This window comes from Lycium ferocissimum, unplaced genomic scaffold (assembly GCF_029784015.1).
Source record: "Lycium ferocissimum isolate CSIRO_LF1 unplaced genomic scaffold, AGI_CSIRO_Lferr_CH_V1 ctg1297, whole genome shotgun sequence".
NCBI classification, from domain to species: Eukaryota; Viridiplantae; Streptophyta; class Magnoliopsida; order Solanales; family Solanaceae; genus Lycium; species Lycium ferocissimum.
This window is the reverse complement of record NW_026714631.1, coordinates 67,931-86,450: the sequence shown is the minus strand read 5'-3', so window position 1 is coordinate 86,450 and position 18,520 is coordinate 67,931. Positions and strand designations below refer to the sequence as shown.

At 39.9% G+C, this 18,520-nt stretch overlaps 1 long non-coding RNA gene across 1 annotated transcript in view; it reads left to right on the top strand.

Moving 5' to 3' along the window:
* Nucleotides 1-5,356: 5,356 nt before the first annotated feature.
* Nucleotides 5,357-18,520, top strand: part of LOC132042051 (uncharacterized) — a 68,077-nt gene continuing 54,913 nt past the window's right edge. Inside the window, exon 1 of the long non-coding RNA XR_009411333.1 lies at nt 5,357-5,533. This is a non-coding gene — a long non-coding RNA (uncharacterized LOC132042051). The remainder of the gene's footprint in view (nt 5,534-18,520) is intronic.

Sequence of the window (18,520 nt, the reverse complement as noted above, 5' to 3'; positions counted from 1 at the left end):
TATCAGATCAGTTCGACCTAGGGGTTGTCAGCAAAGTCGTGTCTAGTAAAGTCTTGTTTATGGTGTGTTGCGCGCTACATTTATAAACAGGAGGCTACAGGGCATTTATGATGGTTACTCTTCTTTCATATCTAAGATCGTGCGATAGAGCCAAACCATATGAAATGAGTTTCCTTTTACTAACCCTTGTTTTCAGCAGAAGAACAGTATCGACAGAAGCAAATGAGTGATGATATTAGAAGTTACAGAGGTAAGTCACTTCGTTGAGGCTACGTTATCCGAATATATGATAATGGATTGGTTGTCATAGAGGTAAGCCAGTGTAAGTACAACAGAGGAATTGATTAAATGTATCTCTTGATGATAAGTTTAGTTATAAGTTTGTGAACTAAACAAATTGAATGAATCAGTACAAAGGTAAGCAACGATACGAAAGATGTATGTCGGGTAAAGTAAGAATGTTGAGGTATGATTGAAATGTAAGGCTGAAGAATGAAAGGGAAAGTAAATAGGAAGATATAACAGGGCAGATCGCTAAAGGATCAGGTACATCTCAAGGTGTGATATATGAGGTAAGTTTCGACATCTTTGTACTTTTACTTGAAATTGGGAGCCTTGTGTGGCTGAGATATGTCGAACATATTTAGCCCTGTGAGGCATTGTTGGTGTTTGGAGCGTGCAGGTTTTGGATAGTAAAAAATACAGAGGAAACTCTGCCAAAATTTTCCTAGAATTTAAAGGAGATAAGATATAAGCTTGTAATATGTCCTAACGGGAAAAGATGTTGTAAAAAAAGTAATGGCAAGACGGGATTAAGTTAGGAGTATCGTTGACAACTACAAGAGATAAGTTAAATGCAATTGAATTGATAGTAACGGTAACTACAAGATCGACATTGATATGGTAAAGAGAAATGCTAGAGTAAATTAGGGAGACATGTAGTACTAAAGCATGACATAGAAGAGAAAGGATAACTCCAATAGAGTGTGATATTGAAGTATTGATTGGACGGATAAGCGCAAGTAAAATACGACAAGTCTATTAGCAAAATAAAGTAACAACATGATAGAGGTATGAAATACGAAGGGTTATAGCGAATGTGAATACATTGGTAAGACTACTTATATGGTAAGTGTAATAGGGCTGATTAGAAAGAGTAACAGGTTAAGTATGCTTACTTCTCGAGGTTTATTCTATTTTATAAGCAGGCTTATGAATGAGATCAAGAAGTGGCACTCTATAGAGTTGATTATGAGCAGGATATAATGAGAACGTAGCAAGAACTGTAATACAAAGTAAGTAAAGTATAGCGAGGAAACGACTAAAGATGTCACACCCCGACCTTACTAGGGTGTGATGGGCACCCGACCCCGCATTCGGAGCCGAGCGAACGCGCTATCTCTTATTACATACCTAATCTCCTCAGATTCTTAAATCAATTGAAGGTAAAATACATAGTAAAATTTTCAAAACAATCCTTTGTCTTTTCCAATTAAACACAATCTGCAAACATAAGGGCTCTGTAACATAATGTATAATAAAAACACATCGGCTAGTGGAACCATTTTCAAGACTGACACACTATACCCACGACTCTGTCTACAAAGCCTCTAACTCGAACATGACATCATAGCATAGGACTCTTGACTCGGCAACTCTCCAGAGCAAATGGAGATGCCAACTCCGCTGGAACATCTTCTATAATGTCTTCTGATCGTCTGGGTGTACCTGCGCGGCATGAAACGCAGCCCCCGAAGAAGAGGGGTCAGTACGAGCATTGTACTGAGTATGTAAGGCATGAATAGTAACATAATAGGAGATATAGCTATGAGTAGCAACATAGTAAAAACTGTACTCATGAGTCATCATGTGCTGTAAAAGTAGTCTGTACATCTGAGTGCCTCTTAAGGCGGAGTCATGCATGCTTACTGTTACCCTTATATGCATCCATAGCTTCGTCCGAATCACATCACATCATTAGCCCGCGTCCGGGCCTCCCGCGTCCGGGGTAATCATCTCGTGCAGCGCCACTAGTGGGGATCATGCCCGGCCAAATAGGCCAGTGTAATCACATGCCGCCCACTACGCTTACCGTAGTGGTGGTCGAGCCCGGCCCTAGCGGTGGTTATGCAGGCCAGTGTAACCTCCATCATAAGCATGCATTGGAGCCCAATCAAAAACTATAACTTTATCGGAGTGACGTAAGGTCGGAAACCTCCGATTACATTATGGAATAGTCATCATGACTTTGTCTCACCTTGAAGGGACTATTAATATAAGGCGAGACCATCAATGGAGAGTAACATCGTGAGGAAACATAAAACAGGATCATAGGACATCGTTCGTATGATTGGAATCTTTAAATTAATCATTATCCATAGATAGAGTGAAGACATCAAGAAATAGTTTAACATTTTCATATTGTCATATTCATGGTAGAAACATATCCTCGACATAGTCATCATAGACATTTACCCATGTTCGACATCGTCGTTGTCATTATAAAGTCATATTCGTCGTTTTAGTCATAAAACTTTCAAAATCATAAAACTTGATTTTTGGAGAAAAATGAATATTTTGGAAAACATTTGTAAACTTTTAGGAAGGGAATCATATTTTAAAACCATTACTTCTAGCTTTTGAAAATGAAATCGTTATGGAAACGTTTAACACATCTCACATATGAATCATGCCATAGAAAGAGAAGGGACGAGCCTTAACATACCTGCGCCGCGCCTTACTAGCTACGCTTATTCGTCCAAACTTGTTGCCGCTAGTCTACATTCAAGACGATTAACGCAATTGTTAGGTTCATTATCATATGCCTCTCTTAACCCTTCAAATACATTTACTTATAATCTGCCAAAATTTCGGCAGCATCTCCCCTGTAAATACACCGTCCCGAGAATATGGCTCGGCCCATTTCATCCATTAACAACAATCCGATAATTCAACTCGGCCAAACCAACAACAATGCCAACAATCTTACTAACAACATTCCATTTATATTCAATTCAATTCAATTCAATTCAATTTAATTCACATAATCTTTCAACAACTCAATCAACATTTTACTTTACCCGAAACCTTCCAATTCCACAACAACCATACATGTCATCATCATTCATATACGTTAACTTCAACAACACCCTTCATTCAACACCACATAATCCACAATGACAACAACTAGAATATCAAATTACATCAATTTACCACAACTTACCAAATCCTCTACCATTCGGCCACAACACTTCTCACATAGATTTTCATGAATTTTCATTCATTTCTATACATTACAATAGCAACCAAACTACTAAATAAAATTAATTCCTCACTTCTACACATACTACTATATTCGGCCACACTACAACATCCATATTTTTCATGAATTTTCCATGTTTTCTATACATTACCACAACAAGCAACACACTACATGAAATGAATTCAATCTTCCACACAACACAACACATACACACACGGCTCAACCATGCATGTACACGGCCACACACCTTCACCTCTACAACACATGAATTTCATTCACTTTTCCATACTTCAACATACATAACTCTCCATAACATATAAAAGAGGATTAGTTCTTACCTTTTTCTTCCTTGATCCTTCACTTGGCTAGAATTTGCAACTTGTATGAATATATGTTTTCTTGCTCCAAAAACCACTCCACATTAAAGAGGGCCTTCCACTTAGTAGAAATGTTAGAGAACATAATTTTTGATCACCTTCTCTCCAAGGTCCTTGTTTGGTTCTCCATGGCCGAATGGCCCCTATTTGTTGCTTGGAGTTTTTCTTGAATTTTCATGACAATTATGCCTTGCTTGGTAAGCCCCCTCATATATATATATATATATATATATATATATATATATATATATATATATATATATATATATATATATATATATATATATATATATATATATATATATATATATATATATATATATATATATATATAATTTTATGTGAGGGGCACATGCCCTCTTCATGAAATTTCTTGAATTTTCTAAAATGGACAAAGAAGACTAGTTGTCTTCTTGTATAAACTTTAGTCCCCATAAAATATGAATATATGCATATACCCATGTGTCACACGGCCAACATGGCCTTTTCAAGAACCTTCTTGAATTTTTGTGAAATTTCCCCTTTTTACCATGAGCCATTAACCTTTCTCAATATTTCCGTACAAATAATATTCATAAATAATGTTCATAACCCACTTGTATATTAAAATAATTTTGGAAACATAGTCTTGTCCTTAACTTCTCACCATTGTCTCACAATATCCGAACGTATGAAATACGGGCTATAACAAAAGAGGTGACATGTTCTATATGAATAAAGAGTGAATGCAAGTGTGAAACCAATAAGCGAGCCATGGGGTAGTAGATAAGAAAGCTTATAAGACCTTGTTAGGGGAAAGTCCAATATAGAGGTTTCGCAATGAAAGAAATGATAGCAAGTAAAAGGAAAAAGGAAGTCAACTTGAAAAAGAAATCAGAGAAAAGTGATATGGCAAAGTAGTAACCGAGTGATTTGTATAATCGAGATCACGAGTGATATCTTTGGTTGGATGTAAAAGACCAAGATAACAGAAAGATGAATAACGAAATGGAACAATTGTCAGGAAAAGGATCAGCATAATAAGGATGAGAGGGGATGATCAGAATGAACAGAATAAGTTTTCGAAGCGAAAAAAATGGATTGTATAGAAGTAATATATTCTAAAGGACAAAGCGGTACTAAGTTAAGAATAGGGTTCCTTGTGCGAGGAATAAGGGATTGATTATAAAACGGGAGGTAATAAGATAAATTGAGGAGGAAAGAAGGTAAAGGAATAAGTATGTGTTACACCCCGTACTTTTATATGTAAAGTTTCGTCGTGAGTTAGTTGACGAAGACTAAGAAGGCGAGGTTGTCGTCAAGGTCATAAGGAATTATTCATACTAATTCTTCATACATGAGAGCTTGGTATCATGTTTAGTATGTATCGCTATGGTCGGATGTCAAGCAAATCGAAGAAATTAAGTTTGTTGAAACTTTGGGAAAATTTGGTAGAATTCCGAATAGAAATTTTGGGTCAAATTGGGGGAGGCATAACTCCTAGAATATAAGGAGTTACGAAACGCATAACCTATGCATTCATGAGTTCAGTGAGTCTACTTTCAAATGCAACTTACAGATCTGAATTTGCAATTCGACGGTGGGAGTTATGGGTCGTCGAAGTGTCGACCACCCGTCGATGCACATCGACGACCCATCAGATTTCATATGCTGTAGCTGATCTATATAAGCACCCATTTCGTGATTTGTTTCATTCCAACCTACACCAATAGACCCTAAACACTCTCTAATATTCATCTATCCTCTCCAAGCTTTTCTTTATCATCCAAGTAAGATCCGAACCCCGAAAACCCGAGCTAGTGAAAGGGAAGTTGCTCCTAGGGTTTCTATTTGAAGTGGTTGAGTTTAGGAGTTGGATTTGAAGTTTGGTTCTTGGAATTCCAGCCCCTTTAAGGTATGTATACTATTTTTATCTTTGCTATTAAGTTGATTACCAAGAGTTTTAGTGATTTAAAGTAAAGGAAATATAGTTATGGAAGCGGTGAGTTATTTGAATCAAACTAAGATTTGGGGCTGTTTTGGGAGATGTTTTAGCATGAATTTGGTTATGTTATGATATGAAAGTATTGACATAAGTTGTTTGTGAAGGAATTCCTTAGTTTGAAAGTAAAGGAAAACATGATATGAAAGACCTAAATTAGCTTGATGTGATTGCCTTGAAGGCTGTTTCGATTGGAATTTTGGAGAGATTTCTACTTGTTTATGTTGTTGTATATTGTTGTTGTTGTTGTTGATGATGTTTTGGGTGTTGTACACCATTTGGGAGTTGGATAGGAGTAAGAATTATAGGGGAAATGCTGCTCGAATTTCTTTAAGTTTCATTCGTACTTGGAATGGGTAGTAAGGGACGTATATGGCCAAATTGTAATTCGTGTTATCTTGGTTGTAGTGTTGCAACCTTGGGAAGTACGCATCGGAATTTAGGTAGACTCCAAGGTATATTAAGGCTGTCACTTTTCTTCTTTTGGCATGATCGTTATTATTTGAACGAACAAGTAAGCGAGCGAGTTCCAAAGACTCTACTCTTAGATTGTACAGGATTCATCATACCCTCGATTCCTTATATCCATGTTCATGACTTCTATAGATCTTTGTATCTAGGGTAATCTTGAGTCTGTCTTACATGATTCTTTCAAGTACTTTGTATATATATATATATATATATAGATACACACACACATATATATATATATATTATTTTTGTATATATATAGATGGCACACATGTCACACACTAATGTGGGCAACATACGATTATACCCTGCCTAGATGGCCGGACATGCCACCTGTAATGCGGGGTGCATACGATTCTACCGCGCCTAGATGGCCGGACATGTCACCGCGATGGTGGGCTGCATATGATTCTACCGCGCCTAGATGGCCGGATATGTCACCGCTAATGCAGGCTGCTTAACGATATATAAACCAAGCCGTACGTTCCACAGCACTATCAGTTATACTATTTTTACAGAGTGCATACATATTATATACCGCATAACTATTCAATCTTACAGATGCATTCAGACAGTCAGTTTGTTATGAGTTTCAGATCCCTTTTATGATTCTTATTTATATATGTTATTCTTATGCTTTACATACTCGGTACATTATCCATACTAACTGCCCTATTGTTCGGGGGGCTGCGTTCATGCACGCAGGTACCGATAGATAGGGAGACAGTCCGGCTTAGTAGGACTTTCCCTCAGCCATAGTTGGTGCGCTCTACTTGATCCGGAGCTGCGGTTCATTTTGGTATGCTGTTTTGAGATGTATATACATGTATATAGGTATGGCGGGGCCCTGTCCCGTCCTTTCTACAGCTTTCTATTCCATTAGAGGTCTGTAGACAGTGGTATGTAGTTGGTACATGATGTAGCCTTATCGGCTCTCGCTTTTGTGTATATATGTATATGGCGGCTAGTCGGCTTGCAATCGTTATTTCGGTATTTTGCATATATATATATATATATATATATATATATAGATTTGGGCCACCGATGTTATGTGATAGTTAGCGAGGTGTAGGGGTGTCGTTCACCAGGGTCGGCACTCGTCATGACTCATCGGTTGGTCTTGACAAAAGTGGTATCGCAGCAAGCCGATTCAGTCTCGGGGTTGTCTACAGACAGTGTGTAGTAGAGTCCTGTTTATGGGTGTGTTATGCCCCATACTTATAACCAAGAGGCTACAGGACATTTAGGATATGCCATTCTTTCTATTCTAGATCGTGCGATAGAGCGATAAGATAAGAATTCCCTTTCTAATGATTTGTTCGGTTTCGGGCGGTGCTAAAGGAAATCGTAGCCGCCCGTAAAGGCAAGAGAGTGACTGGTGAGGCTACTAGCCGTGCTCAGCAGATTACCAGGGCTCGGGGCGAGTCCCAAAGTGAGACCCCATTCCTAGACTTTGCATATTCCATCCGCTTCAGAGGAGCGAAGAGGAGCCTCAGCTCTAGCTCCGGTGCTCCCGGTTCCCGCTCCTCCACCGTATGCCTCGGAGCCGAGGAGAGAGAGAGGCCATCCTTTTTTGTCGACCCGGCAGTAGCCACTGAGGCTCAGCGATAAGGTGTGGGACATGATAGTAGGGGTCATAGCAAGAGGTCCAGGTTCTCGGGGTTTGACAGTGAGTTCGGAGGTGGCCCGAGGTGGCAGTTCTCTAGACACTTAGTTTATTCAGCAGCTAGTGCACCTCCGCAGTTTCCTGGACCCAAGTTTGATAGATCCGCTTATTTTGGGCCAGCTCAGAGTTCCAGAGTTCCCAGTTCTCAGATTAGGCGTGGTTCCAGTCAGAAGAGACCACCTGTACCACGGTGTACTCAGTGCCGAGGTTGCATGAGGGACCGTACCGATTGGATTTAGGTGTTTGTTATGCCTGCGATCGGCCAGGCCCTATCCATGAACTGTCCATCGGTGCGTCGTAGTGGTAGGGTTCAGCCCATAGGATTAACAACTGATTTTTCATTTTCTGCACACCCTTCAGGGTAAGGATCACGGGCACCAGCAGGCCGTGGTAGGGGTCGAGGAGCAGTGGCCAGTTCGAGTGGCTCTCAGCCGCACATCTATGCATTGACTGGGCGACAGGATCTTGAGTCTTCCCCTGACATTGTCACAGGTATATTACCAGCATTCTTTTATGATGTATATGTACTGATTGATCTGAGGTCTATGTATTACATGGTACTCCATTTGTTGTCGGTAAGTTTGGATAAAGCCTGAATTGATTAAACCATTTGTGGTGTTTTCGCCAGTTGGTGATACAGTTATAGCCAATGTTGATAGTGATAAGGAAATGCAAATTCAATTGATTAATTACAGAAAGGAATAAAGGAGCGTATGCAGAAGGGATGTCTTATGAGTATATGAACTTTTATTCAGGAGGACTGATTATCGAAAGGTTTAGGAAATAGATTTGATGTTTTGCAAGAAGGATGCCCAAATATGGCATATGAAATGAGCTTTATTGTTTTATATCCTCTTTTATACCAATAGCCATGTGTGGCTGAGTTGTGTATCATATGTATATTTATGGGTTTTATGGGCAGCCTGTGAGGCATTGGATGTGTTTTGTGGGCTGTGTGCAGGATTGGGATAGCAAGAGTTACAGAGGAAACTCTGTCGAAATTTTTCAAAATCTTAGATATTTGAGTATATGTGTGCTGCAAGGGTAAGATGTCATTATAGATCAAAGGAGCTTAGTAATGGGTGATTCAAGGAGGACCCACATGTTTAAGGAAGATCAAGAAAGCTAAGTCATTTTGAACCAGTTTTTTGATCCGCATATATATGTATGAGTCGCATTAGTCTCGAGTACTAAGATTTATCTCCGATCTTTTGAGGTATTGAGTATGTTATTTAATTTGTACCAAGGTATGAGCCCATTACTACTATGTATCAAAGGATTAGAGTTTAAACGAATCGACGTCGAAAGAAGGTTCGTAATCGTGCAACTTGACGGGTGCGATTGACGAGCCGTCAACATGGTCGACGGTCCGTCAACCTTGCATCGTCAACCAACCCTGAGAATCAGAGGCTGCTGCAACTTGACACCTGCAAGTTGACAATCGTCGACAGTGTTGACGCCACCGTCGACAGCGTTGATGCCACCGTCGACAGCGTTGACGCCACCAGCAAGGTTAAGGCAGTGGTTGAGCTTTTGAGATACTATATATTGACCTCTATGTTTTGTTAAGGCACAAAGCAGAATTTGTATTCGCATATATGTATAGTACGAGTACAGGTTGGCGGATCAGAGATAGATTCATTGTTGATGACTAAAATTTATATGCTTGGTAGACCAAATCCTATGGGTTCATAATAACAACATAAGGTAATAAATAAGGGAAGTGTTATATGGGATTGAGGATAAGTTAAGAGAACGATTGTATGAAGAAAAGGTAATTAACATGGAGGAAGTGATGAGTAAGGAAAGAATAGGACAATGAGTCGATAACAAGGACAGCAAGTTAAAGGATGAGTGGAGAGTAAGACAAGCCGCCAAGGAAATATGTTACGTGATTATTTTCTAATTGAAAATTAGGCGTTATAATTAGTGCATACTTTAGTTCTCCAAATATCAGTTAAGAATGGATTTCTTGCCCTCCTAAGTGCACTCGGCAATCACACCATACCAATGGTCCCTCAGAGTAACAAAGGATTACCCATTATGGCAATAGATAAAAAGGGCATGATGATCATGAGCCATTTTGGATAGATAAATTGCGTTTAGAAAGGAATTAAGGTTGTAAGACGAATAAGATTTGAAACCTTGATAAGAATTGAATAACGAAGGGAACCCCGTGCTAAGGAAATTAACCACGAGAAGTGGAATCTTCAGGTGAATATTAAGACAGAAGTGAGACAACAAAGAGTGAAGCTGGGAGTATACGATAAGAGACTTCTGTCAGTAACATGGTAAATGATTGGAAGAATGATGATGGAGAATTCAAATATAAGAAAGGATTGAATGAAGAAATGAAACCTAGTCAGCGAAACCTTTGAGGCTATTCTGAGATTCGCCAATATGACGCAGCATGTCTTTATTGCTCCCCTATATGAGCTATTCATCTTGGAGTTTACAAGTGTTACACCTTGGAAAATTTCGCGTTATCAAGACTGTGGACGGCTTAGTATGAGCCCAGGGGAGAGCAGAGTTACACAAGGATTATGGATGAAGATTATGTTATCTGAGCATAAGAACATATATATGACATTTGGAGAGTGTATGGAGTAAATTGGTTAACATGATCACTCGATGATAGCCCTCGCAACCATGAGTTAAGGTGGGGCCCACATGTCGGGATTTTGTAAAGGACATATTAAAAGTGATACAAGTAATACATGGAAATTTGAGCAACTCCTAAGAAGGACCCATAAGCCAAATATGGACATAAGCCCTCCAAAAGGACGATTTAAGGAAACGTTTTCGGATGATTTGACTTGGAGGGGCAAAAACGACATTATAAGTTTGGAATTTGGAAAAACACCAATAATAAAAGTTGTATATAATTGAAAGAGCTTCCCAAACATAGGTCGTGGGTGCTCACACGATGTCAGAATCAAGAGTTATGGTCATTTTAAGAGCAAGACCCTAAGCTGCCAAATGGCTCCGCGGGCCCCACGTGAGAAGGTCGGTGAAACCGACCTAGGAGGGGTATAAATACCCCATCAATCCCATTTTTTCAGCATAATAACATTCCAAAGGGTCCTATAAAATTATCTACAACTCCCCCAAGCATTATAGTCCGATAAAACAAGAATTTGACAAGATTACGCCAAACTAGTCCGTGAAAGATGATTGTTCTTGCTTCTACTTAAGCTTGGTGTTGGAAAATGTTGATGTGTCTGAGTTTTTTTTCAAATATAAGGTATGTTATTTATCCCATCTTTTATGTTGAGTTTATTTGAAGGTCTAGCAGGCCTTAAAAAAATGAAACTAGTTATGGAAAAAAGGTCATAGAGTGTTGTATTGTAGTTGTTGTGTTTATAGGCTGTTTTGAACGTGTTGCGGCCGTGTGGATGGACTGATTTATGCATAAAAAAATGGTATCTAATATCGTTGGCGTGTTGATGAGATTATACTCCTTGATTGGGATGGAAGAAAGTGCATGTTGTTGTTGTATGTTGAAAAACGTCGTGTGGGATGTTTATGGAATATGTTGGTATGAATAATAGTGTTGTTGATGTTGGTATTATTGTTGTTTTTGATTGGTTTCTGAATTGTAATTTTGGGCTAGGCATATAAACAGGGGAGATGCTGCCCGATTTTCGGCAGAATATAAAATAGTATAGTTCGAAACTTGGTACAAGTGTGTGATAAAGAGGCTAACGTTAGTGTAAATCCTCTTAAATGTAGACTTACAAGCTCAGACACATAAGCGTAGCCAATAGAAGGTTGAACAGGTATGTTAAGGCTCGCCCCTTTCGTTCAAAGGCATGATTCCTAGGTTATAATCTCATGAATGTTTCCATATTTTCCTTGTTATCAGAAGCTAAAGATCTATGATTTCAAGGCATGATTTCTTTTTCCGATAACCCATAAATGCTTTCTAAAATGTCCGTATTTTTTTCCAAAATGGAGGTTTATGACTCCGTAAGTTTTCATGACAACAACGATGGATATGTTTTACAAGGACAACGATGATGTCAAAGATGAGAATATTTTCCCACGATGAATATGATGATGATGGTGATTCCATGTTTAAAGGTTCCAAGTTTACAATTTCAATGACGATATGGGAATGTTGAGCTATTTCTTGATTTCTTAATTTTATTCATGGATGATGACTATTTTTAAAGATTCCAAAGTATATGAATTGATGTCCTATGATCCTATTCTATGTTTTCTCGTGGTGTTACTCTTCATTGATAGTATCACCTTATAATAATTGTTCCTTGAGGTGAGACAAAGCGACGATGATTATTTTATAATATAATCGGAGGTTACCGACCTTACGTCACTCCGATATAGTTATAGCTTTTCTTGGGATCTCATGCATGCTGCTTATATGATATATGTATATGGGGAATATGGGAAGAAGGGCGAGAGCATTATATACGCGTAACCACCTGATCAGTTGGAATAACATGACATGATATCATCCCGGATGCGGGATGCCCGGATGCGGGATGCCCGGACGCGGGACATATGTGGTTAAATGGATCGGGCCGATGCCTCGGCAATATGATATGTTCTATTTTCTATATATATGAACAAGAAATGTTTTTCAACGAAAGCTAAGCATGCATGGTATCCGCCCTAAAAGGCACCCAGACGTACAGGTTATTCCCCTGTCTCATGTTATATTCCATATGTCTTATTACATTACTGCTCATGCCTTACATACTCGGTACATTACTCGTACTGACGTCCTTTCTTGCGGACGCTGTGTTCATGCCCACAGGTGAACGGGGAGACGGTACAGATCCTTAGGAGCCTTGTCAGCTGCTTTGCAAGAGCACTCCACTACTCCGGAGTTGCCGCACATCGGTACATCCTTTTGTGTGCATATTTTGGGGCATGGCGGGGTCCTGTCCCATCCTAATGTTTAGTATTCCAGTTAGAGGCTCGTAGATACATATGCGTAGGTAATGGGTATCTCATGATCTCCTTAGTGTATATTTTTGCATATCACTTTTCACACCTCGAGAGCTTATATATATATATATGCATGTTTTGTGAAGATAATTAGTGACCATTTCACTGCAAGTCTGTTGGGATCTATGATAGATAGTACGATAAGGGGTGCTCGGTAGCTAGTACCGGGTACCTGTCATGGCCCTCTTGTTGGGTTGTGACAAAAGTGGTATCAGAGCAGTTCTGTCCTAGGGTGTGTCTACGAGCCGTGTCCGGTAGAGTCTTGTTTATGGGTGTGAAGCGCGCCACACTTATACACAAGAGGCTGCGGGGCATTTAGGAACCATGACCGTCTTTCTTCTTCATAGATCGTGCGATAGAGCTATAATAAGAGGATTTCCTTCCTCCTAATCGAGTGTTACATTTTTAGCAATGCCGAGAGAGATGAAAGAGATCATCTTCGGCCGCCCGTGCTAGGGCCGGACGGATCCGTCCCGAAATGGGGACCGAACGGAGTCACCGGTAAATATTGAAGAGGGTGAATCCCATAACGAGGGCTCCCTCTCATACCCTCACACTTATCCCGGGAGCAAGAAGGGGTCTCCACTCCAGCTCCAGCACCCCCCGTTCCCCCACCTGATGCTTTAAGCCAGGAGATGAGACAGGCCATTCTTTTGCTGACTCAAATAGTAACCGCTCAAGCTCAGCGGCAGAGTGTGTGCCCCGGTGATAGGGGTCACAGGAGGAGGACCAGGTCTTCAAGGTTTGACCGTGGGTTTAGAGGTACCTCAAGGGAGCAGATCTGTGGGTACCCAGCTCATTCAACAACAAGTGTATCTCTACAGTTTCCTAGACCCAGGTTTGATAGACCCACTTATCTCGGATCGAGTCGGGGCTATGGAGTTTTGGGTTCCCGGATAGAGCGATTCGGTCGGATGAGACTATCTGTACCACGATGCCCTCAGTGTCGTAGGCTACATACGGGGCCGTGCCGTGTGGGCTTAGAGGTTTGTTATGCAAGTGCTCGTTACCAAGGTCATTTTCTGCGCCACCCATTTCGACATGGCGCAGGTAGGGTAAAAGTCGAACCCACAGGGAATAGCAGCTTGGCTCTTCATTATTGGTATGCCCTCCGATCTGGAGGGAGGCGGTACGAGAATGTTTTGGGGTGATAGAGACCGAGAAGGAACATTCGGCCGAGTGGACCCCGAATCATACCTATGCACTGGTGGGCGACGGATCTTGAGTCATCCCTTGATATTGTCCCAGGTATATTATCAGAATTTTCTTATAACGTATATGCATCAATTGATTCAGGTTCTACGTCATCATATATCGCTCCTTCTATTGCTGAATGTATTGGGATTGTTATGTTTATAAAGGAAATTCGGCCAAAATCCCTCCGGGAGTCTAAGGGAAATTGTAGGAACTATGGGTAGGATTGTAGCGAAGAGAAAGAAAGGGCCCAGCAATGAGTGATTAAGGGCAAAGATAATAGTTAAATACGGAACAAATGCAGCAAGTATGTATTAAGCTAAGGGTAAAAGCGAGCCAAATAGGAGGAAGGTCTACTAGAGCAGTAACTCGACAAACTGAGGGAGGAAGAGAATTAAACCATATGGATATTCTAACGCTAAGAAAGAATGTAACAAGGAGTTATGAAGAAGTTGAAGTTTTGAATCACGATGTACGAACGGTGTGACCCATTAAGTTATGGCGAGAATTATGGGACCATTTGTTAAGTAAGGTATTTTATGTGTAGGGAGTGAGTTTACACGACATCCATATAAAGACTTTTAAAAGGACTATATGTTATCCCGTTATTAGTACGTTAGGATAGCAGAGTATAATACCCCTATGGTGGTATGAGCGGATCGTAAAAGAGTGTAGAGGGATTGATGTTGAACCTTAAGTTGCAGTTTATCAGAAAAAAAAATGGTGTTCTGAGGGCAAAGAGAAGAAGAGAAAAAGAGGCCAATGGTATTCTGAAATATGTTTGGAGTTATTGTCCTGTGAACGGAGTCATTTGATAAAAAGATGAAGGGTACGATAAAAGGAAAAACAAGGTGTCAGTCTGATTAACTTCTTGTTGAAATAAAGGAAATGAAGGGATAAAATTGTAAATTCCAGAAGACTTGTCTGAAGACCGAGTGTTTATGTAGCAAAGCGAATGACAGAGAAAGGTAGCCTTGGAGGAAAATATATACATGTATAGTAAAGAAACCATGAAGATTCATTTGATGGGAATTTAGGCCAATCCAGGAATCGTACGTCTACGAGAATATGTGACTCATCATAAATGTGTGCAACCACCTAGATAAATTTCAACGGCGAATTGTCACAACTAAGACTAGTTATGGACTCGCTGAAAGTATGCATCAAAAAAAAAATGAGGGGAACTAATGGGACGTTAACTATAGGATGATGGACTGACACCCTAAGGGGGAAGGTAGAGATGAGCGAGTATGGGATCAGAAGTAGGCCTTGTCAAGAGATGGGAATATGGTGAAAAGAATTAGAAACCACCTCGAAGGGGGCATTACACTAATAGGCTGATTAAATGAAAAGACAGTTGACAATAAGCATGACCCCCGAACTTAGGCGTCATGGCATGACCAAAATAGAGAGATTGAAAAGATAGAGGTGTGAAAAGAGCACACTAAGGGAGAAATTACGTGTAAACTCAAGATAAGAGCGTAATGAGGAGGCCGAAATAAAGAAGCAAAGAAAGATTGAGCGTGATGGTATTCGAAGTAGATTAGACCTTGGAAAGTTGGGTGAAGGAGCCACCGCGAGCTAATTGTGTGGATACGAAGTCTCGCTATTGGTGTAATAATTAGAAAACAACGGTACAAGGAAGCCTTAAAGGCAAAAGTATTCAATCTAGAACCTAGTAACATCTTGTCGATAGAAGGGTATAGAAAAGTTGACAAGAATGATGATATAGACATAAATGGAAGGAGAACTCAGGGTAAGAAGTTTTAGACATGTTATGAGCAAAGTCGGGAAGAAAGACGAGGTGTAAGGTATAATTGAAGACTTCATAGAAGGACGTGGTGAATCTCGATGTCCCCAATAACTTGTGGGTCCAGGAAACCATTGGGCATAAAAGACAGAGATATAAGGAGATGAAAAAAAAGACATCGGGATGGGACCTAACCCTTACCAGTATTCGACTTTAATACAAGGGTGTAACTAACAAAAAGGATAAATAAGGCAAACCATACGATGACAGAACCCCGACCTTGAGAAGGTCGTGAAGGGCAGCAAATAATTGCCGAAGACGATGGGTATTCGAAGGCTATTAGTGTATTAGGACCTCCTTAATAAGGGGGGTGGGGGGGGAGAACATATTGAACTTGAAAGGAATTATGACGTTCTTAAGCTCCAGAAGGGGAAATTTATTAGCTCAGGGCCAGAGTTCGAAACACATCGTTATATCAAGAAGGTATCAGGAAGAAGCAGAAACGAATTGACAATAAGTGTACCATAAGGCAGACATAGGAAGGAAGTATGGAAGATTCCGTAAGAGAACGCTTCACGCCAATATGAACTACGATATTTCTAGACCATGATTTGAATCCCTCGTATTGGGTAAATTAGCGTCGTACCTAAAATGCAGCAACATGTCTTAAGGGCAATGAAAAGAGCAAGAAAGGTCTTCGAGTCAAATTCACAAAGGATGATAGAGAGGATGACGAACCTCAAGGACACTCAGGGTGATGACAAGAGGAAATTTTGCACCAAAGAGGATAACAATTGTGTTAAAAGGAACAATGATTGGTAGTTCAGAAATTTTTGAAAGATGCTGCTCCTATGAATGGAGATAAAAGAGAAATACTTACGGGTTAATAAATAGTCAAGGCACACCATGTCAAGACTACACTGCTTAAGACAAAACAAGAGCGAGGTGCTAGCCAATTTCTGACCGTGTACGTGAGGGCAAAGAAGTGGAAAAAAAAAGGTTAAGAAATGAAGTCTAGGTACCGTATCTATTTCGGCCCCAAAGGATATGCAAACAGAGCCCTCAGGTAGGTAATGCTTTATTTAAAGCCATTTCTTGGTCGTGTGTGGGCCAGTATGGATGTTGATGTTGTAGCCCGGTGGGGCGATCATATGTTTTGGGTTGTTGTGATAGGATGATAGTGGTACAATTACAGGGGAAACTCTGGTAAAATTTTCGTAGAAATCCCTAAGAACTTAACATTCGAGGACGAATGTTTCTAAGGGGGGAAGGATGTTGCACCTTGGAAAATTTCGCGTTATCAAGACTGTGGACGGCTTAGTATGAGCCCAGGGGAGAGCAGAGTTACACAAGGATTATGGATAAAGATTATGTTATCTGAGCATAAGAACATATATATGACATTTGGAGAGTGTATGGAGTAAATTGGTTAACATGATCACTCGATGATAGCCCTCGCAACCATGAGTTAAGGTGGGGCCCACATGTCGGGATTTTATAAAGGACATATTAAAAGTGATACAAGTAGTACATGGAAAGTTGAGCAAGTCCTAAGAAGGACCCATAAGCCAAATATGGACATAAGCCCTCCAAAAGGTCGATTTAAGGAAACGTTTTCGGATGATTTGACTTGGAGGGGCAAAAACGGCATTATAAGTTTGGAATTTGGAAAAACACCAAGAATAAAAGTTGTAGATAATTGAAATATATTCCATACCATAGGTTGTGGGCCCGCACACGATGTCGAAATCAAGAGTTATGACCATTTTAAGAGCAAGACCCTAAGCTGTCAAATGGCTCCGCGGGCCCCACGTGAGAAGGTCGGTGAAACCGACCTAGGAGGGGTATAAATACCCAATAAACCCCGTTTTTTCAGCATAATAACATTCCAAAGGGTCCTAGAAAATTCTCTACACCTCCCCCAAGCGTTATAGTCCGATAAAACAAGAATTTGACAAGATTACGCCAAACTAGTCCGTGAAAGATGATTGTTCTTGCTTCTACTTAAGCTTGGTGTTGGAAAAGGTTGATTTGGCTGAGTTTTTTTTTAAGTATAAGGTATTTTATTTATCCCATCTTTTATGTTGAGTTTATTTGAAGGTCTAACAGGCCTTAAAAAAATGAAACTAGTTAAGGAAAAAAGGTCATAGAGTGTTGTATTGTAGTTGTTGTGTTTATGGGCTGTTTTGAACATGTTGTGGCCATGTGAATGGACTGATTTATGCATAAAAAAATAGTATCTAACATCGTTGGCGTGTTGATGAGATTATACTCCTTGATTGGGATGGAAGAAAGTGCATGTTGTTGTTGTATGTTGAAAAACGTCGTGTGGGATGTTTATGGAATATGTTGGTATGAATAATAGTGTTGTTGATGTTGGTATTATTGCTGTTGTTGATTGGTTGCTGAATTGTAATTTTGGGCTAGGAATATAAACAGGGGAGATGCTGCCCGATTTTCGGCAGAATATAAAATAGTATAGTTCGAAACTTGGTACAAGTGTGTGATTAAGAGGCTAACGTTAGTGTAAATCTTCTTAAATGTAGACTTACAAGCTCGGACACATAAGCGTAGCCAATAAAAGGTTGAACAGGTATGTTAAGGCTCGCCCTTTTCGTTCAAAGGCATGATTCCTAGGTTATAATCTCATGAATGTTTCCATATTTTCCTTGTTATCAGAAGCTAAAGATCTATGATTTCAAGGCATGATTTCTTTTTCCGATAACCCATAAATGCTTTCTAAAATTTCCGTATTTTTTTCCAAAATGGAGGTTTATGACTCCGTAAGTTTTCATGACAACAACGATGGATATGTTTTACAAGGACAACGATGATGTCAAAGATG